General features: G+C 47.5%; 1 protein-coding gene across 1 annotated transcript in view; it reads left to right on the top strand.

Moving 5' to 3' along the window:
* The window catches only part of ZNF469 (zinc finger protein 469), a 263,229-nt gene that overhangs the window by 134,583 nt on the left and 107,479 nt on the right, over nucleotides 1-21,167 (top strand). The window lies entirely within an intron of this gene.

The following is a 21,167-nucleotide window of genomic DNA, read 5'->3' on the forward strand; positions in this document are numbered from 1 at the left end:
CATGGTACGGCTCGGTGATGCAAAAAAGCTGGAGGCTGATAGAGCATAATGGGGGAGTATCACTTTATGCTTCTGGTTTTTATCCTCTTCCCATGGCTCTTAGCCACTGTTGGAACCACATCTTGCGTTGGTTGGATGGGTCTTGGGTGCTGGTATGGCCACTCTGGTGCTCTGTCCATAGGGCTTGCATCACCCTTCTGCTTGTCTGCGGTGCTCTGGGAGAGCATTTGGAGTCCCCAGCATCCCTCTTAGAAGGGAGGAGAGGCTTCTGATGCTGAAAAATAGTTTTTTCCCATTCTCCTCTCTTGTTTAAGGCAGCCTGACTGTCTTTGAGGGGGCTGAGTTTCCACCTCTCTGCATGTCCCTGGCTAGCAGAGCCCTGCTTTGGTAGGACTGGATGAAGCAGTTCAAGACTTGGCCCACTGTTTTCCCTGGGAATTGTGCCTGAGCAGTTTGTGAGTAAGGATGTAGGCATTTGTCCACAGGATGGCTGTAACCAACCAAGCAACCATCTTTTAAAAGTTTAAGGAAAATTCAGAGGTGATGTGCAAGGAGAGAGTATTCTTGGTTCCCCCCCTCTTCATTTTATGATGTAGGAAGGGTGGAAGTAGTTATTTTAGCTCTTTTTTTTTTTTCATAGCAGAAATACCACTATCAGTTGTTGTTTTTGTTGGAGGTCTCCTTGAAAAACTAGTAAAGTTTAGGGAGACCAGCTTTTTTCAGCTCTCGGGTGGAAGTCAGTAGACATTTTGGAGTGTGCTTCCAGATAGGCTCTAAGGGATGGTGCTGAATGAGTGTTGAGAAAGTTATAAAACTCCTGCCTGCACTGAACTCTTGCAGCGAGCGGAGCGAGTCCATAGTCATTCGCAGGGTTTCGGGTTAGGCCAAACCTGGGTAAGATGAGAATACGCAGAGGTGCGATTAGGCTCCAATATACCGCAAAGACGTGAAGGGTGGGCACAAGTGCGGTTTGTGAGGGTAATTTTCAAGCAAAGCTTGGAGCCAGGAGCAAATAGACTCTGAGAATAGCCTTGAAAAATGAGTCTGAGAATGAAATCTTTAGGTATGGCTGCATTCCGGATATATTACAGTGATAAAAGTGCATTTTTTAGCTGAGCTCAGAAGCTGCCAACTGACACGATGCCAGTTCTAGATGCCTGCCATTAACCTTAAAACAGTCTCACATTGTTGGATTAATGAGTCACCCTTGTATCAACACAGAGACAAGCCAAGCATATTATTTCTTCTGAGGGAAATTACTGGAAAAGACAATTCCTTCTTTTTTAAATTCCCACTTTACCTCCAGGTTTGGCATCCAGTAGCCAGCTTTGACTTTCCTCTGCAGCAAGCTGTGGGGTTGGGCTGGGGTTGTGTGAGGGAAAGGGAACAAGACCAAACCTGGGTTGGGGACAAATTTGCCTTCCTAAAATATCCCTCTGATGTCACGGCTCCTGGGTGTGGAGCACGATCGGTTTTTTGGAAGAGGAAGAGGACAGACTGGGACTTCTGCTGGGAAGAAAATAAACAGAGAGGAGAAGTCTTCCATTGATTGGGTCTCCCGAGGAATTAGACAGGAATTTGCTTCATGTCCCTGCATATTTTTCTCCTTACCTCTAATAAGGTTGAGTTAGGAATTTTAAGCCTCTAGTTGCTTACCAGAAATTGGCCCTTTTTTTTTTTTTTGAGAAGCACAAGGACTAACCAGACTGAGGGTGGGAGTCCTAACAGGCAGTTACCTACTGGAAAATCTGGGCAGCTTTATAGTCTGAGGACAGGTTTAAAAAAAAAAAAAAGAGAAAACTTAGTGCTAGTCAGGGGCTGGCAGTGGTGACAGGGTAGGAAAACATTGCACAGGGCCTGATTCACCTCTGCAATAGGACTGACTGCTGGTCCTGAGAGCAATAACACTGCCTTCTTGCCCAAGGAAGCATCTTTTTGTTGGGAGAAGGATGACAGCCCTGTAGGAAGGCTGCAGTTCGCTCGCTGAGAGCGTGATGCAAAGGGAGGGTTGCAGGACATTCGGATAAAGCTCCTTTTTTCTCCTTTCTTTCCACCACGTTAAGTTTGTTTGTGTTCAGCCTGGTCTCTCCAACTCCCATCATCTCATTCCTAGAGGGTATAATTCCAGGCAATTCCAGGCGTCCCCCTCTGAGATCCCACCAGTGTCCCCAGGCTCTGCCTGCTCCGGGGTGCTTTAGGGGAGCAGGGAAGCTCCCCCCAACACACCTCCTTATCCAGCTGTATCCTACAGGTTGCATTTCTTCCTGCCCACAGCTGGTGCATCTGTATGCTGCGCACAAATGTCATCTTGATCTAATATTTGTTTGGAAAAAGTGTGTGTTTCTCTGTACATCCAATAACGAACTCAGAGTGACTTCCCTCATGCATTCACCTTTGAAATATGCTCTCATCTTGAGCGCACGCTTCCCACCCCTGTCTCTGCTGCGAAGCAAACACGACACTTTGCCCATGAAACGAATACAAATGGAACCCCCTTCCCCCATGTCCAGAGCTGCCTGTGAAGACTCCAGGTGTGTGTTGCGTGCAGCGAGGATCACAGCTCCCTCCCTCTCATTTTAGAAACAAAGATCACGGTGTATTCGAAGGAGGGTTGCAGAGGTTTCCGTGATGAGATCTGAGCAGCTGGGATGCGGGTTGTGCCCCGTGGGAGTTGATTTTAGAGGCTGTCAGTGCTTGGTGACACCTTCACCCTTCAAATCACCTCACTGCTCCAGGTCCAGAAGCGCCCTGGCTGAGCACGCCTGCCCCATGGCTCTCCTTAGGGTGCTCACTGTATTCTGGAGCACGCGACGGTCTCGGCTCTGACTCGTGCATGGGGGCATCCACGTAGCAAAAACCACTAGTCCTGCTGGGAAGCGTCATCAGATGGTGCCAAAAGGGCTGACAACTCATTTCTCAGCCAAGGGTGGCCCCGCAAAACCAGGGTGAGGAGGGTGCTGGCAGGGTGCCCGTCTGCTTTGGCAGCATCCCTGCCCAAGGAGCATCTGTCCTGTGGATAGGAGAAAGTCCTCTTCAGGGATGTGAGCTGAGGGCTTGAACACAAGCCTCCTGTCCGGGAAAGAAAATAGGGGAGGATGTTTCAGGAAAGCTGCCTCCTTGCTGGAACCAAGCTGGCTTGCCTGGTGTTCAGGCTGGTGGGTGTCTGAGCTAGGAGGGAAGCCGGGCTCAGCTGCTAATCTGCGTGCCAGGGGAGGGCGGGGAGCTGTACAGTATGTTAAAGCTGTGTTAGTATTAGGAAGTTCCATAACAAATCATATTTTCTCTTGACCTTTCAGTTTCTGGAAATGTAGACACAATAAACAAACGTGGAAGGGATGAGCTTATGCTGAAATATGAGGATATAGCAGAGTGGAAAGTATAAAGCAAACACGGAAGCAATTAAGTGCACAATGAAGGGAATTAACCAATATGCAATCCATTACATATTTATTTATACTCAGAGGCATAACTAATAATAAACATAGGATTTCCACAAAGAAAACAGTCTCTGTTCCCTATTTTAAACAACCTTATGGCATTGTGATGGTTATAGATGGAGAAATTCCTTCTATTGCCTTCTCCACGTCCCGGTTGTTCCCTGCAGCACGATTGTTACAGCTTTTGTCTGGGCTTACAGAGCGCCTGGGAAGCCTCTGATGCAGCTCCTGTAGCATCACAGAGCAGGGGTGGGTTTGGCCTTCAAAGAGTTTTGTGTTTGCACAGAGCGTAGCAGGATGGAGTGCTGCTCCGTGCTGGAGCCTTCTGGGTACTGCTGTACTATAAATACTAAATAATCATCCTTGTGATCGTTGGCTTCGAGACAGGCAGATGGGGGGATGGCCCCAGCTTTTGTCAAACCTCATGGGTGAGGTTTCAGTTTAGCAAAGAGCAGCTCACGGTGTGTTTTGGACCCCATGGGCCTCACTTGGTGGAGGGAGTCTGGGGAGAAGAGAGAGTTTTCCTCTGGGCTATCTGCAAGTGGCTGATACAAAATACAGCATACAAGTCCAAGCCACTCTCAGTGGATTGGCTCAAGCGCTTTAATGCTTGTCGTGTGTTTGCTGAATTGGGCCTGTGGGTAAGTGATTTTTGGAGATGGTGAGTTCCCGCAATGACTTTACTAAAAATTTTGGCTGTTCACAACTCTGAAAATAAAGGCGCTTTTGAAGTGCGTGAAAATGTGCACAGAGATCCAGGCGGACTTGCCTCCTTGTAGAAAATATCATAGATAAGATGACAATAGACCCTTGCACTGCGTGAACCCTTCACATGGGTGCTCCTGGCGTGAGCTAGAGTCTCTCCGCACAGGCTCTGAAAGCTGAGTGCGGGTGCAGGATGTGTGCGTCCGCTTGGAAACCTTTCCAAGTCCTTATTTTGCGACCTCGGGGGTCACGTAAAGGTGGTTCAAAGCGCTTTTCCTCTTCAGCGCTGCCGTTTTGGCTGGCGTAGGGCTGTCTGTAGGCACAGTCTATCTCCATGACTCAATCCAGAGAGATGCTCCCGGCGGAGCGGGGCCGGGGTTCGTGCACGGAGCACAGCGTCTGCGCATCCTCGCGCCACAGCCGAGCACTGCCGGCCCTGCACAGGATGCTAATGCGGTGCAGAATTTCCCTCTTATGGTTGGGTCTGGATATTATTATACAAAGCAAAATAAATTGCGATCCCTAATCTCGGTTTATTTATGGATCCGGCTTTAGCTGTTAAAACCCCCATTTCAGATGCGATTAGAGTTCCCTTTTGTCATGAAGGGGCGTTGGCACCGGACTGTCTCTTGTAGCCCCGGTGCTCCTGGCTGCTTCAATATACACGGGCATGCAGAGCTTTGAGTCTCCTCCCTGATGGGCTGCCATCTTCTCCAGGGGAAAGTGGACAGACTGGGGTGGCAAACGGTTTGCAAAATTATTCCTTATGCTTCAGGATTGCCCACAGTCCTGTTGGAGTTGTGCATCGTGTGATGTTTATGTTGCTTATGGGAATAATTAATTTGCATAAAACTTGGGAGGTGTAAAATGTTATGGAAGTGCTTATTAGTGCTCAATGCCATTATTAATTCTTTATCATTTAAATTGTCATTGTTTTGTTGTCTTTCTCAGTCTAAGGACAGGATCGTGATTTCCAGCAATGCACAGTGATCTTGTGAGGAACACAGTTAATGCAGCGTTGTGGTTGGAATCATAAACACTCAATATACTCATGAACATATGGGGAAAGTATGGTGGAGTTTTTTCGTCTCATTTGGCAATTAGTGAAATGGCTCAGTGGATGTTGCTGGAATGTTTATGTTTTTTCTTCTCTGAGTTTAGACAAAGTATGGGAAACATCATGGTCCAGTTGCTTGTGAGCCATTATAAGGAAATGGAAATGAGAGGGGGTGAAAATATCAAGTATGTAGAGTGCTACTTGTTCTAATGTTGTCAGCTCTTTGTGTGATGAGCTGCGGCTGCTGCAGCACACAAATATCCACGTGCTTTAGTCTATTTATTTACCTTTGTGACGCTCTTCTCAGGCTAGGAGATGTTGCCACTTTACAGACAGCCAGCGGAGATGTGGCAAAGAAAAAAAAAATAAAAACGATGCTTAGCAAGTTGGTAACGGAGGAGGGATTCCAAGTCCCAGTTAACTTCTTGTCTCTCTGGACCTCTTCAACCCCTGGTGAACTCCTCCTGGGGCTCCCCTTGGCTATGGGGGTACCAGCCTGTGTCTCATGTCTCCACCCTACATAAAGATTTTGAGCCATGGCTCACTGGGTCAGGTTCTCTGCTTGCTCCGGGTAGTTATATTTCCTAGAGATGGACCAGAAACTTTGATCCACACATCCCTGAACTTGAGAGAACTGGAAGACTAGACTTCACTGCTCTTAGATCCTCATACCCCTGAACTTCGGGAAAGTTCAGATTTGGAGCTGAATGTTGTGGCTTGGATCCATCTTGAATACTTACCTTCTGAGCCCCTGAAAACAAAAAACAGCATTTGACTTTCAAAGCAGTGGGGAAGTCAAATTAATTTTCTGGTTCTCTTCTTTCCTCTGTATAATGGCACACAGCTTTCCCTGTGGTCAGTGGAAGTTATGTCTGTAGCAAAGAGAGCAGAGACTCCTACCTCTAAATTATGCATTGCCACACTGCCAGCAGGATGTTAGGATGCTTTGATTGCAAATTTTGAATTGATAATGAGAACATGTAGCCAAGGGTTTGGTCCATGAAGGCGCCTATCTTACCCTGTGTGCACTTTGCCCCCCACTGCAGAGCATTAGAAAGTGCATTAATCCCCGTGACTGAATGCACATTATATTCTTCATGTCCGTTCTGCGTTTTTATTTGCTAACTTGAAAATCAGAGTGTGTAATTTATCTGAGCATGAGTACAGTGGCATGCAGTGGAAATGTCCGTGTCTCGGGGAGCCTCCAACAAGAAGTGACTGCATGGTGACGAGGAGGCAACGCAGGCTGGGGCTCAGAGGGAGAAGCTGTTCCCTGGGTCCATCTGTGCTCTTTGGAGTTGCCTCTAAAAAGTCATAGCTTTATCTGTTTCCCCTTTGTCTGATCACACATGGGGCTGTTACAGCTCTTCTGAGAGCACCACAAACCACAAAATGATGTAGAAGAGAGAAGTTAATACCCAGGTTCGGGGAACATGGATCAGTTTGGGAGGTTGGTAATGTGCTATATGGAGTTTTTCATGGTTAGCATCCAGCCCGTGACCAAAGAGCCCTGATGGCTGATGAGGGTTTGGTGACTTGTGGAAACCGAGGTGGTGGATCTCAGTTGCCGACATGGCAGAAAAAACACCCACGCAGCAAAACCTGGTATCACAAGTGGTGTAACTGGCAAACGCGCTGGTAACCTCAACAGAAAGGCTGAAACCCAACTCGTGTTTCTGAAGGGGTTTCTCCAGGAAAAAGGGATGGGGAGGAAGCACAGAATGCCAGCGTGAGTCTGGAGCTTAGTTCAGATTTGCTTCGGTTATTAAATGGCTTTACTGCTGGATTTTTAACGTGCTTTATTTTGAAACTTTAAAAAGAAAGCTGTCATCTCCACCCAGCCTCGTTCAACCAGACAACTAATGTGCTTCAACGAGAGGTCATGGCTTGCATTCCTTCGTGCATTGGCACTGAAGGTTTTCCTTGGGAAGCTGCAGCAATTCTCTCTTACCTGGCAAGAGAAAATTCAGAGAACGTGTGATATAAACATAAGCAGAAGTTTGAGCAATTATTTAGCAGCTGGAAACGAAGAGGAGCCAACAGCAGGTGTTTTGTGCAGACAACTGCAGGCTTTCTGGGGAAAGCGCTCCGCTTTTAGAGAAAGTTTTCCTCTTTTGGAGAAAGTGCTTGTCTTCAGCACGTGCTGATGGCGCATGTGTGTGATACTTCCCCGTGGTGATTAAAACAGGAGTGGGTCATCTTTGGAGGAGATTTTCTGGAGCCCCAGCAGAAGCTGCTGAGATGTCACAGCGGTGAAGTGTTGTCACCGCGGGGTGGGTAACAGCAAAGATGCCAAGAGGGCTGCCAGCGTGGCTGTGGCAAGGGTCTGTATCTTCTCAGTGGCAGAGGCAAAGCATGTGTCGAATTTGCACCTTTGGGCCTCGCCTGTCAGCAGCTGCTCCGTGCTGCTTTCCCCCGCGATCGGTTATTGTCTTCCTGATTTAAAGCAGACCTTATTAAACATCCAGCTTGTCCTCTGTGGGCATATGAGGTAAATGTATCACCCGTTTGTTTTTGTGGCAATTATACTACTTCTTTTTTTTTTTTTATGTAATTATTTTTGATTGTCATTTTTTGACAGTTTCTTGGCTGGGGTGTGCTGCAGCTGCCCTCATTAGGGGCTGTGCCAAACACAACCTTTTTGATATTGAATATTACTCAGTGGCTGCAGCCCCAGATGGCATGTGTAGTAGCAATTGAATCCAATTACATCTGTGTAATGCTTTTTAAATTGAAAGCCCAGTAGGAGAGAGACGCTGAGCTCCTCCCACTTAAGTGACTTGACAAGGTTTTCTCCTAGGGCTTGACATATCAGTAATCAGAAAGAAGGGGCTGCCCTCTGTGTGGGTTAAACTGAAAACAGAGTCACACTGCATAGTTTTTATGGATATTTCTCCATGCATAACGCCCATTTGCATTGCTTAAGTGTGCAGTAGCATTGCACCCATTTTGCAGGTGAGGAAAGGTGAGGCAAAGAGCAGTGAACAAGCTTGACCGAGATCATCACCTGACAGGCCAACAGCCGAGCTGACGGCAGAATGTCCCCGTCAAGTGGCAGCTTGCTGGCACCAGGCTAACTCCAGCACATACCCCTCATGGACTCAATCAGTTCTCCTTCCTTGCCAACCCCCCCTGAATTTTCAGACAAAGATGATATTTTGGTTTCTTCTTCTCTACTACACTGTTGTATTGTCTTGTTTGGGCTATTAATAAACACCAAATGATCTCCAGCTAGCAAATAAAAACAGTTATAGCTAAAAATCCCCTAAGGGTGCTGAGAAGCTTTGGTGAGATGTGTTGGCCCTAGGCGATGGGGAAATGAGCACACTTTGCTTGGTTTTACTTTGTTGTTGTCCAAAACGTGCATTTATTGAGACTTTTCAGGAATGTGACGTTGTCTACAAAGCATGATTCATTGTTTAGGCTGTGGTGGTGAATATCTTCATGCATGTCTTATGCGCAGTGGATGTGGAGCATATTTTATGCCTTTCCTCTTTGCTGCAGATCTGAAGAGTGCTATTACATCTTTCTTTAGCTGTCATCTTTTCCTTCTGGCAAAAGCAACCTCAGTCCTTCCAGTCTTGCTTTGTTGGCCACGTCCTTGCTCTCTGCTCTACATATTTTAAGGCTAGAAAAGTCTAAGAGGTGATTTATTGTCCTGTACAGACAGAATCGCATCTCGTTACCTCCCGCTTGGAAGTGTGATTTTTCCACTTGTTGTCCTCGAGCTATTGCACAACCACCATAAGTCAACGCCACTGACAAAACTACAGTGCTGGGGCAGGAATGGGGGATGCACTGGGAACCACTGCCATGGGCAGCCTTTGGACGGCCCATGTGGGTGCCTCCCAAGGACTAGAGAATGGGGAAAACCAGAGGAAAATGGGGCTGAAGGATTAGCATTGACTATTTCTGTACCGTGAGGATTTGGGGGAGGAGCTGGCGGTTTGCTGACACCACGTGCCCCTGTAACAGCAAATGTCCTTTGGGAGCAAAGGAGTGGGCCAGGGAAAAGGAGGAACCAGGCTATTTGGAGGGGGGTGTTGCTACCCCAGACAAGCTAAGCCTTATCCCAGCAGCAGCGATGCCGGGTTCTGCAGCCTCCTGCATGGCCTGGCGTCACAGTTACCAACTGGGACTGTCAGAAATGATTTATGAACTCAACCCAAACACTCGCAGGAGCAAAAAGTGCAAAGGGAACCAGTACAGCTGCAGGCAAAAGGCAGGAAAGATGCTATGCGTCTGGCAAGCCCGGCTGCTTGTTTGCTCCTGCTTTGCATTAAGCTATTTGCTGCGACTTAAAAAACCAAACAAACAACTCTTCCTGCTGAGGCAAACAGAAAAAAGGTCGTTGGAAGGGGGTTTGTGTCGCGGAGCCAGTGCGTGCCCTCGGGGAGTCGAGCGTAGGGGCAGCTTATGGGCGCAGTCCCGGGGTCGCTGGCTCAGCCGTGGCGAAGCTGAGCTGCTGCAACGTGTTTTCTGTTAAATGTTCTTTTCATCCCGCGCAGAAGACATGGATGTGTATGAAGTTGATTGCGTGTACATGCTGGGTTTGTTTCTTTTTTCATTTATATCACATTTTTTAGATGTTAAGACGTTTGGATTTTGTAAGGGAAACATTCTTACGGCGGTTGAAACCGCTTCTTCATTGGAAATTCTAAATCTTACTCAACAATGTATATGAAAGAATCTAAGAGTTGAAAGCAAAGCATACCATTTTTAGCAATCCAAGATGCATTTATAAAATTTTTTTTTATTTAGCTGAAAATTTTAAGGGAAATTACTTCCAGTCACTGGACATTTTTGAGTGTATGATTTCAAGAGGTTGTCAACAAATAGTAGCTCTTCTCTTGGTACTGCTGTTGCATGGGGGATTTCCAGTCCCAAAGGTTTCAAATGCAATTCAGTCAAAGCTCTGAATTTCTGATGCTTTTTCTGTTTAATGTGAGGAGTTTCTGAAGCTCCACCACAATTGTTCTCCCATTAGCAATGAAACCCAACGTGCTCTCTGAAACAACCAAAACTGAGGATGTGCAATCATCCTTGGTGTACGGCGGTGCTGGTTGTTGGTGGTGAGGAGTGGTGCGAGCTCAGGTTGAATTGAGTTTGTTCCCACCTCGAGTGACACCCTCCTGGCATAGCCAGGGACCCCGAGCAGAGTCACGAGGCAGAACTGAAGCAAAACCAGTTTGTAGATCACCCAAATGTGGCTTCGGGGAGGAGAATGAAGACCTTGGGGGTGTTGTCTCCATCTGCAGTGGTACGATTTGTGGTCTCGGCACCCCAACACCCACACCTAGCAGCAAGAACATGCTCCTCCAAAGGCTCAACACCAGCAAGGGGTGTCCAGTGATAACCAGAGGCTCCTGCCCATGCAGCAGCCATTTGGTAGGGTGGGCCATGGCTGCTGAGGGCTCTGCAAGCCAGGGACTGCATCAGCAGAGGTTTCACATTAGCAGTTGACCCTCTTTTGCTGTGTACTGGATGTGTCATGGGGACAACTATCTCACCCAAGACTCTCTGGAGTGGTTGAGCTCCAGTGCTTTACAAGGCAGACCTTCATCCTTGCTGCTGTCTCCAGAGATACACAGGGGGAAAACCCATGTGGGCGAGTTGTGGGGGCAGCAAGCTGTGCCCTATGGGGTGGTGTTGCTCTCCAGAAGCTCCCCAGTTGGTTTTTTGATGTCTCACCAGTGGGTAGGTGGGAGCTGTGCTTTGAGAAACCAGGAGTGTTTTCAGCCATCCACTCCCTTCCCAGTACTGCTCTCCAGGACAAACTCAAGCTCATAAATCTCCTAATCAGCAGGGAGCATTTGTGCTATAAACTAATTAGGCAAGTGGTCAAATACCACAAACACCTTTGCCCTCATTAGAGACCAATAATGATCCTGAGTAGGTGCTGAAATGCCTCATTAACAATGAGCAGGGCCTCCTCTCTGGGATACGGGCTGCAAAAACAAGCCAGCAGCCCAAGGGTGCAGGAAGCCTTGACACTAATTTGGTGCTGCTAATGATTTCAATGTCAATTAGCTAGTCTGATGCTGCTGTATGGAAGTCCTGGGCTTTTGGGCTACAAAGCCAAGGCATGAAGATGGCAGGACATATTTGTATTTGCCATGGAAAAGAGGAATTTGGCAGTTTTGTGGGATGAAGAGCTGCTTTCCCTTTTCTCATTGGCCCTGCTGCTGTGTTGACTCAGTGCCACTCTCCTTTTTCTAAAATCCTCTTCCCATCAGTCTTTTTGGTTACGTGCTCTTCCACATACACCATGATGTCCTCGAAGGCCTTGGTGCTGGAGCCCCGAGATGTTTTAAAAGATTTGGGTGAAAACCAGAGTCAGGGCAGACACTCTCCTCCAGTCACTTGTGTTCTTTCTCTTGTTTCCCAGAAAAAAAAAAAAAAGTTTTTCACTCCCACTGGTATCGTTGCGATATCTGGAGGTGCCTCATGAGTGTGGATCTGCATAGAAGTAAACTGGGAAGCATCTCCCAGACAAATTACCCTTTTCCATATTGCTGAAGCAGAGCTGAAACTGGTAAATTTTTTTCTGCCCTTGTTGGTGTTACAAGTGACTTCAGGCTTGCTCGGGTAGTACTGGCTGGGAGATCAGAAACACCAGTTCTGGACCCGGTGCATCTCCTGCATTGCCTGTATTCAGACAGATGCCCCTCAGATATGATATAAAATTCAGCAGGGGACTGGATCTGTCTGTCTTAAACTTTTTAGTTGAAAGACTGTCACATCATTTAAAAAAAAAAATATCAAAATTTGCAATTTGTCTATTTTTTTCCTGGGTTGTTTGCTTTGTTTGCAGGACTGTGACTGTATCTGTATTTTTCAGCTGTTTTCCGTGATACTGGTGGTATGTGGACCACCAGCCAGGAGCTGCTAGGCTGTGTCATTTTTTTTCTTGATCTTTTCATGCTCAGTTTTTATAAGATCTCAAAATAAAAAACTCGGTGTGTGCTGAAGTGAGCTGAAGGTGCATCCCATTGTAGTGTCTGTTTCCCACCACGGATGAGAGTCTTGTATTTGTGGTATGCAATGAAGGTGTTGCAACTAGTCTGGAGTTCAGATTTCTGGTATATTAGTATATGGCCAAGATGTGCAAGAAAGATAACACAAAACAGTGTCAAGCCAGTGAAAGGCAGACATAGTAGAAAAAAAAAAGTCTCAGACTGATGAATTTTCTGTAGCGATTACCAAGAGTGGCAAAGAAAATTAACTTTGCTTAAGCCAGGCAGAAATTCCTGATTTGGAAGTTAGGCTAAGGCAGGTCCTCTAGGCCGAGTCTTCTGCCCAGACACGTCCTGCTGCATACACTCACCGATCTCTCCAGCGGAGCAGAAAACTCTAGCAGCATTCCTTGGATGCCATCCAGGGAGGGATGTGCGAAAGGGTCATTACTTTGTGCATGAGACTCTGTGTTTGCCCAGGTTGCGTGTCGCTGGGAACAACGCAGAGCGAATGGCAAATTCCTTATAAAAGTGGTTTTGTGGAGGGGTAAAATGTACAGCTGCAGCCACTTCCAGATGTGTGATGAGGAAGGACTTATCTCCCCCACCATCCCTCCTAGCTGAATGCCTTTAAATACCATTCTCAGCTCCAAGGTTCACCCCAAAAGGCCCGTTAACACTTCCACACAGATGTGTTTGGGTGCTGATGGGTCCCTGATTCATTTGCTTTAAAAGCAAAAACTCACTTGCAGCTGGTTAAAAAATCAAGGGAGACATTTTGTAGAAGTAATAATAATGTTCAGTGAAGAAATCCCTTGTGGATTTTCTCAACCTTTGCTGCTTAATGAACCAACCGATTCAGGCTGTAGTGTTGAATAATCCTTCCAAGGACATTAGAGCAGTCCCATTAAGTCAGGGGAAAGATTTTACTGCTAAACTTTTGTTAATGAACCAAGATTTTGTTGTCAAAGGAAGAAATGGGGCTTTCTCTGACCTGGCTTTTAGGTGCAGGTGAATTAATTTCAATTTCTTTCCCTGCATTTTAGGCTGACACCTAATCATCAGTATAGTTTGCAATGCTTCTTTCTCTTCTTCTGTTATTAACCAAGGGACAATGGAGAGGTTTGTAGAAGGGAAGTCCCCTGAGTCTTGTTTAATACAAAGACAACACCTCCTTCAGCTCAGAAATCCCTGAGCTGCATTTTTCTGGAGGCTGGGGGAATATTCTGGGAAAAAAATCACAGCATGTTTATTGTATTCTTAAGCCCTTCCCTAGGCATCTGCTTTTGGCCACTTTTAAGGATAAATTACTGGTAGAGATGAACCTTGGAAAGCCATAATTACAGTTGGTGTCATCAGATTGTTCCTCTCTCTTTTAATTAGCGTTATAGAAGTACTAAGAGACAATTGACCACAGGGGGTTTTGTCATTTTGTCATCCTGCTTTTCTTCTCACCCTTCTTCTGGCAACCTCTTTGCTTTTAATTGGCTTTGCCTCTGACTGTGGTACCCCTGGCCTTTCTGAAGAGGTCGGTCTTGGATGGGCTAAAGCTGTGCACAGCTGCTTTCCTGGGGTTTTATCTCCTATCATCCAGAGCACTCCTGAGGAGGATGCTCAAGCCTCCCGTGTTTCAGTGCTTTCCTCTTGGGTACCACTGCTGCCAGAGCAGTGTCAGCTCCATCATGCAGCACTGCGAATCATCACCACATTTCCAGATGAAGGGTTTCCTATCTGCATCCCCTTTAATGTTGACAGTCCTCTCCCAAATCCAAGAAAAGGGACTTCAGGGAATAACAATTATGCATGGAAAGAACTGATTCCTATCAGGAACCCCACTGATTTGAATGGCAAAGCTGAGATCTGAATGGGGGTGAAGCACTGATGGTCTGTGTGTTCAGGACCTTCACAATGAATTCAGAAGCTCTGGGTCCACTTAGGACCCTCAGAATATATGCAGATTTAGTTCACTATTTGCTAGAAATCCCCTCTCAGCATACAAATAGGGATCTTTGTTGAAAATCCTTCCCTCGTTGAAGCTAAAGACAAAATTCCCCTTCTCTTAGGTAGGACCAGGATTTCCAGCCCTGCAACACCCTATGTTTGACTTCTGCCTACCTAGAGCAGCCAGGAGGTAAAGAAAGCTGGTCCATAGTGAACCAGACAAGCTGTAGGTGAAGCCTGTTAGCAGAGGCACTTGGAAGGAGACAGTGTTATCCTCTTTCCCATCAAAGCCATCTGGCTCTCAGTTGCCAAACCAGTGCCAAGCCCCAGTGACCTTTCAGACTCATCACTGTGCTTAGAAGATTTACAGTGGAAAAAAGCTACTTCTTGCAAGGAAACTCTTGCTCCTTCCTCCCAGGAGAGAATCTAGCCACAATGACTCATATGTTCATCATCCCGGCTTCCCGTAACAATCCGACAGTGGCTACATCGCACAGGCCTGGGGAGAATCCGTGCTTGCTTGCCTCTGAGATAGGGTGATGTAAGCTCCTGCTCTGGCTTTTCCCATCTTTCCAGACTATTCAAAGTTCAAAGCTTTAGTCTCATCACTCCGTCACCCAGCAGGCCAGCCCTGGCTCAAGCACTGACTCGCCTCTCCTGAAGTGATGATATTTTAACAGGGCTTTGGAATGACAAAGGTCCCAGAGTCCCGGAGGAAATGGAGGTGAAGCTCACTGACAGGACCCGAGTTTCCAGAAGATCTGCTTAAGTCACTGTCTGCCTGTTTTCAGGCAGAGCTGCAAACCACATTTGGCATTTGTATTGGAGCTGCCGTGAAGATTTTAATTTCAAGTTGGCAAGATGTTCTCTACAAGGTACTCATACCCTGCAGGGTAACCCTTGGAGAAGGAATTCTGTTGTAGTGGGATAAATGGAAAAATAAGCGCACTGAAGAGGGGAGGGAGACACTGCTTCTCAAGTAAAAGAGGAGCTGAAAAAGGGACTGGAGAGATGAGTCCAAGCCCTGAAGTGACATTCAGTTCAGATTTCAAATACCTCAAAAATCCATAAGTGGGTTCGTACATGAACCCCATTAAAAAGTTCAAGGTCTCTCAGAAAACTGGGGGGTTGGGTTTGGATTTTGAAGTTTCCTGGGTTTGGATTTTGAAGTTTCCTGCCTCCACCAGATTTAGACGTTCTCTGATCTGGGGCTTTGTTCAGGCCTGTCTCCCATTATAGAGCTGTGAACGAATTGGTCTGTTGAGGGAGCGGTGTTGGCTGGTCTGCATGAGCCACTGCCTGCCTTCAAATAGATCTAGAGACTCAACAAGGGTCTTGTGCTGGGGAACATGAGAGCAGCACCAAGGCATTTGACAGGAGGTTGTTTGAATGTTGGTGGTTTTTGTCTGTGAGACTCTTTGTGTCCTCCTCTTTCAAAATTCTCAACTGTTCCTCTGACTCCAAACCACATGGATTTTTTCCTGATGTCAGGTAGATGCAGTCAAATTCTTCCAGCTGCCAAGTGCAAGGTGAGATCCCAACAAGTATGTGGCAGGCTTTTGTGGAAAAGGGCTCCATCACCTCCAGAGCTCCCAAGGCAAAATTAGTTACCCATAAATTTCCACAGCAGGCAAAACAGACTCAAACCAAAAGCCTTGATGTAAATCTAAACCATGATGTTCACTGGGGTAAAAACTGTCCTTTTATGCGAAGCAGCCTGGATCTGAGGAGTGTACGAAAGCCAAATCTGAAGTCAGTCTTAATGAAAACTTGCTGTGCTGTTGGATTGCTTCTTGGCCTTTCCCTCTCCCTTGAACCTCTGCTGGGATACTATAATCCTCCCTGTGATATATCTGGGAGATGTGGGGCTACAAGGAGAAGATAATTCTCTGCCTTGGGTCAATTCTTCATCCCTTAGCTCTCAGTGGATGCCAGCAGCATCAGGAGGCTGCGAGCTTTTGCGGGATGAGGAAAAGTTGTCCTGAATATGCCCAAATTCATCTTCTTGCTCCTTCACAAGGCGAGCACACAGCACAGGCTACCTAGAAAGGATGAAAAGAAAATAAACAGACACTGTGGAATACTTTTTTTCCCCTTGTGGGATGAGCAGCTGCCAGGCAGAGCTCCATTCTGCAGGACTGAGGACCGATGTATACCCTTTTTGTTCCCACAGTTTTCAAAGGGTTTCCATTTTGGCTTTCAAGTGAATGGATGTGCTCCTGGGAGCGCAGCTCCCACACCGAGCCGGCTTCACAAGGAGGACTTCTCTGGGGCAAGGACACTGTGGTTTCAGGCTGGGTATTTGTCTGCCTCCTGCCAGGCAGAAGCTCAGATGACGATCACAGGCAGGCAAAAAGAGTCCCAAGAAGAAAAAAAATGGGCCAAAATCTCCCTTGTGCCGTATCAGGTTTGAGGCTCCGAGCAGCGGAAAGGGAAAGCAGAGTACAGCTTTCCAAAGCGGCCGACTGATGTTGGGGGGATTTCAGGGGCTGGTTTTACTTGGGGAGAACTGATTGTAGCATCTCTGCCGATGGCTGCCACAGATTTCCAGCTGCCTATTGTATCCAGTTGCCTTCACCGTTGGTAGGAGCCAGAGGGGTCCAGCTGGTGACCGGGATGTTGGGAATCAGGGAGGTGTTTGCAGGAGAGGGTGATTATTTCCAGTTACTCCATCCCAGCAGAAGTTTTGGGGCCTTTGGGACAGAAGGCTGTACCACCAGAGCACGTGGGAACAGAGCAGGGCTTTTCTTTCCCACCAAATCTCCTCTTGATTTATTATGCGCCTGCTCAGCAAGGAGGAACGCCAGCACTGCAAGGATTGCGTTATCTGGGTTGTGCTGTTAATGAAGCCATCATGTTGATTAAGCATCAGCCTGGAACATTATCTCAGTGAGGTCCCTCTCTCCCTCTGCAGTGACTGACACTTCTTCCTGAATAGACAGACCAGAGAAAGTTCTCAAGACTCATTGTTTGGGATTAAAATAAATAGCAGTCGAGGTGGAGCAGGGCTGGTGGCAGATGTGTACGGAAGATTGCACAACTCCTTGCCGCTGAGGACCGAGCTGCCCGATTAAAACCAGCTACAGATGAGGAGAGGGGTGGATGCATGATGAGCGTTCATTAGGGATAATAAATAATTAGGTGCGAAATGCCTAGGAATGGCTTAAGTCAAGGGATACAGAGGGAGAGGGAGAATGAATGGAGGAGTGGAGGAGGAGTCCTGTTCAGCACATGTTAAATCTGCAGGCTGTACTTTTCAGTATGAAGCTGGCAGCGCTGGCATAAAGAAAACAGGTGACTTGGGAAATTGTTTGATTTCCTTTCCTTCCCCTCCAGCTTTTTCCCCAGCGGCGGTGATCTGCCAATTCAGCTCTGAGTAAAAGTGACACATCTGGCAGTTTTACCCAGGAACTCCAGCCCAAATCTCTTTGCTTTGCTAACAGCTCAATATTTTGTCATATTCTGGGCCACCCGTGAATCTCAGAGAAGTTAGAAATGCCAGTAAATCTGCCTATCTAGCTGTGCCGGCGGGATCTGGCAGCGAGGAAGGTGATCACGAGCTGCAGCCTGTCATGGTCCCCACCACTTCCAGCTGACGGGCACGTGCTGAGGTGGATCCTTGCTGGCAATCGTAACCTCCGTGCTGTGTAAGGTCATGATGTTGAAGGTGGGTGCTGGGAAGGATAGAGGCAGGCTTGTCAGGGATGAGGTTTGCATGGCTTTTACCTGCTCTTGGGAGTTGGTGGTGGGGCGGAGATCTGCGTTAGCATCTCTGCAGATGCCCGTCACAGCTACCTGGGAATTGTTCCTTTGATTCCCCCTACTCCAAGCGTGATAAGAGCAGCTAAGCTTTCCTGGCAGGCCTTGCCAGCCGTGCATCCCAACGGCACGCCTCTCCCGCAGGAACCAACAAGCAAGGTTTCATCTCTCAAGGGGACAGGGCAGGACGGGGAAAGCTCTCTTCTAACAGGGAGTTTTAAACCCGGCATGTCAACCTCTGGGTCCCAGCTGTGGCCATCTTTGGTTGCCTTGGAGAAGAATTTAATCTGACTCACTACACGCCATAGTTTTGGTGATAATTGTGGTACGCAAACTGTCCAGAAATGTATCTCTTACATGGGTAAGCGTGGGCATGTATTTAGAAGAGAAATCAAGCCTGTTGGTCCTGTAAGGTGGTTTGCAGAAATAAGTCTCCTAAACATATTGCCTTCAAAGGGTTTCCACTTGGTTGGTTGATGGTAGAGTGGGCTGCTCCATGGGGATGGCGAAGTCGGGAAGGGAGCATGTTTGCTGCCCAGGGTTTGTGCTGGGCAGGGGTGGGCATAAGGAAGCCAAGCTGAGGGTGCCTGTTTGGGGCTGAGAATGGGTCACCAACTCTTGCTGAAGCCACCAATGAGCCACTTGCTCCTAACAGCTTGGAAACCCTTCCCAAACTTCATCTCCTTGAAAGTACCAGATGTTGAACCAAGGCTGAGATTCCAAGGGCAAAAGAAGCGTGCTGTGAGTAAAGGTTTGCTAAACATCAGCATAATGAAATGTAGGAATGCCAGCAGGGAAGGCAAACCTGCACCTCGTGGAGTGGGTAGTAGTCATGAGGCACAGGAGAGAGAGATGTGAACACTCGCTTTTCAGACTGCTGCTTCTTAAATCAGCAGGAGCAGATGCCTTCAGCATCCAAGAAGGGATGTTGCTGCTTCATGTGGTTTCTTCCATCTGAACCTCTGTCAGCTGCAAGTTAAAGGAGAGAACCGAGTGGAAGAGGTTCAGGTGCTGGCAGCATGTCCCACACTTGCAGATGTACAGCTGACATCTGCAGCTAACTCTCCAGTCCTCCTAAAAATCAACACCACCATCACCCCCAAACAGAACAAAACCCTGAAATACCTCCTCATTTGAAATGTTCCCAATCCCCAAACTAGTTTCCTTCGCTCACCAGCAGACAGCTACAAAAATCAAAGAGGTCTTACGTTATGTTGTTGTTTTTCAGTTTTGAGTTTTGGGTCTGGCTTTTTTTTCTAAAACCTATAAAGTCCCAAGGCAGCTTATGCATTAGAAATTGCTGAACGAGGTAATTGCTTAGAGCAGTTCCTTGGAGGGACTCTTTAAGTGGAAAGAGGAGTGTGTTGATTTGGTCATGTGCCAACCAGGAAATACCAAAAAGCTGAAGATGGACCTGTTACAAACGGGCTAACCATCCTCAGATGTCCTTCAATATTGGAATATGGAAGGTAATAGAGAGCACATGGGTCCTGTAAATAATGAGATTATTAACAAATACACAGAAATAAAGCTGTCTGGCTGCCTCAGCGAAACACTGAAGCCACTGGTTTCAGCTGAAATCTCTTAATTGCCCCCGCTTGCCCTGTAATGGGTGTTTTTCCTGCAGCCTGTCAAGATCTGAGGTTCTGCGTTGAGTTTTGCATCTCGTTTAATCCTACACTTTTCTCCTGAGGGAAGGGCTGGAGGAGAGGCTGCGGCAAAACAGAGATGCTGATGCTCTGGGGCACAAGGGGGTTGGCAAAGGAAAGGATGCTGTGGGGAAAAAGCACAAAGTGGGAGAGACGAGTGCCCGTCCAAGGAAGCAGGGCAGAGGTATGAGCTGCGCTTGCCCCTTCTCGCCTGTTTGACCCCTGTCCTGCTGCTGCCACTTCACTGCTTGAGCCTAAAAGCCTGAGGAGGAAGGAAGTGAGTCAGAAAGACCCCCGGGAAAACTCAGAGCCCTCAAAGCAGGGAGCCTGGATTTGGGTTTTCAATCCCTCCTTTGGCATCCCTGCGAGTGGCGACGCCATTTCAGGAGGAGGCTGCCGGGAGCTGCAGGTGCTCGCACGGGTTGTAAAGCAATCAGGTCGTTTGTCTCTGTGCCGAAAGATGGATCAAAGAGCCCCGCTCTGGGCATCCAGCCTTGAAAATACTGGCCCAGGTTTTAATGCTTGTGTCTGGGGCTAGGACAAGGGTGTAGGCAGACAGCAGTGTGACGCACGTGTGTGCATACTTTTTCCCTTTAGGGGAAGGGATGGGGAGAACTGTGTCCAAAGCAAGGTGCCTTCACAGCCCCGAGGATGGGGAAAGGTCTCTTGTCACAATTGGTGGGACAGGCAGGGTGAGCAGCAGCTCAGCGCAGGGCGGGAAGGACGGTGCTGGCGTGCTTTGGAGATGCAGGAAGTGGGGAGGCCAGGATTACCCCATGGCATGGTGCTGAGAGCATGGGGTGGCATTAACTGGGGGCTAGAGGGGAGTCCTACAGCCTCCTGCACTTCGGGGGAGGGGGGGTCCACCCTCAGGCTGAGGTCACAGGCAGTGCTCCTGGGCTCCAAGGATGGAGCGGGAACACTGCATCCCCTAAGCCTGGAAGGGAACAACAGGCTGTGCAGCAGACGGTCTTCAAACCCTTCATTCTGGTGCTTCAGCATCACTATTTGACCTCGAACATTTGAGCTGGGAAGTTTTAAGCCATTTTTAGCTGCCTGGCTGCAAAGGGGAAGGGAGGGAGAGAGAAATACCATGCGGTTAGTATTACATCCCCGACACAATAGGAACTTTTATTAGCAATTTTCCATTGTGTTGCAAATGGCAAAGATCATGGTTATATTTGCATGTTTCAGACTGTCCTGGAGAATTAGCTTTCCTCTGCGATTGGGTAATAGTTTTCACATTGCATTAGCTTCAGCATTTGGAACGAGACACAAAAGCTGCAGCTGAAGAGCACTGGTTCTCCTGCTGTTGGAGGCCTTCATCCTCACCTGGTGGTTCAACCTGGGAAAAAACAGGTTGTAAGAAGCTTTATCTTTGTGGGATAGAGAAAGAGGAGGTGGCAGGTGGGCACAGCCTTTGCTCTGAGGGTATTGATTGCACTTCTCAGGCCAATAAAAATGCATGCATTCCTGGCTAGAATAACAATAAGGACATTTCTTTGCTCTAGGGTAAGTCAGGATTTGACTAGATTTATGCTTGGCTCTGCGGAGGACATGCAGCTATTGACAGCCTGAAAGAAATTAGGCCAAGAAAACAAAACAGAAACAACTGGGAATCGTTGCAGCTTTCAGACTGCAGTTTTGCTTCCAGGACCGTAGG

The sequence above is a fragment of the Strix uralensis genome, chromosome 12 (genome assembly GCF_047716275.1).
Source record: "Strix uralensis isolate ZFMK-TIS-50842 chromosome 12, bStrUra1, whole genome shotgun sequence".
NCBI lineage: Eukaryota > Metazoa > Chordata > Aves > Strigiformes > Strigidae > Strix > Strix uralensis.